This window comes from Frankliniella occidentalis, unplaced genomic scaffold (genome assembly GCF_000697945.3).
Source record: "Frankliniella occidentalis isolate FOCC.00 unplaced genomic scaffold, Focc_3.1 Scaffold7, whole genome shotgun sequence".
NCBI classification, from domain to species: Eukaryota; Metazoa; Arthropoda; class Insecta; order Thysanoptera; family Thripidae; genus Frankliniella; species Frankliniella occidentalis.
The window spans coordinates 3,627,811-3,628,871 of NW_026267137.1; positions in this window are offsets into that span (position 1 = coordinate 3,627,811).

Consider the following 1,061-nt stretch of genomic DNA (forward strand, 5'->3'; position numbering starts at 1 on the left):
CTCCCTCTCCCCCTCCCTCTCCCTCTCCCTCTCTCTCCCTCCCTCTCCCTCCCTCTCTCTGTCTCTGCATGTGTCTCTCGAACCTTACTCTTGATGAGATAGCCGGGACCCTTGCTGCAACTCTTACAAGAATTTTTCACAGTGTTGTAGTTATACTGTGTCGCTCACAGAGGCGTGCGCGCGGCTTTGGTTTCTTGCTTGCCCCGTAAGTGATCGTCCAAAAAGTGCATCCGTTTCGCGCGTTACGGGAGCTCAACGCCTGCGAGAATCAGGGTAGGCCAGCCCGCAGCACAGGCATGCACTGCGGGCAAGTCATTGACTACCCATTAGGCGCTTGTAGCCCTGCAAAGGCAGAACTGGGCTGTTTCTCAAAACTGAATGACGGACGTATTTTCTGAATGGTCTCTATGGCAGTATGGTCAGGAACGGCACACACGCCCACTCGCACACCTGCGTGCGTCACAGTCTAGCTACAAAAGAGCGCGACGTTTATCTGCCACCTTAGTATAGTCATAGTCAATTTATATTCTTTGCACCAGTGTGGTGCCGATGTGTATTGTGTTGCTTGTGGATTATGCCCACACACTAAATTTTTATGTACTATTTTGTACATAGTTTGTGCATGCATAACTTATGTAAAAAATATCTTACACACTTATGCACAATTTTTCTGTAATTATGTAAGAATTTTTGCATAATTCCGTAAAAAATTGTACGTAAGCTATGCATGCACATAGATCTACGTAAGCTATGTACAAAATAGTACATACTATTTCTATGTGCAGGCATCTTTGAGATTGGCCGCGGACGTGGCCGGCTGCCTGATCGACCTGGACCCCAGCCTTCTCCCGCACACGGTACCATCACCCCCGAAATACAAAAATCTTACAGGCCAGTCTTTGACATCCAATCTGTTATCTTAATATTATTATTCTTTCTTTGTTTCTCCAGGTGATGATGCAATGTCAATCAGTAGTGGCAACAGCAGTGGTACAGTGTACAGCGAGGACATGGACATGGCCACTGACCACGTAAGTTTCAAAAAATTGACCGGGGGGGGG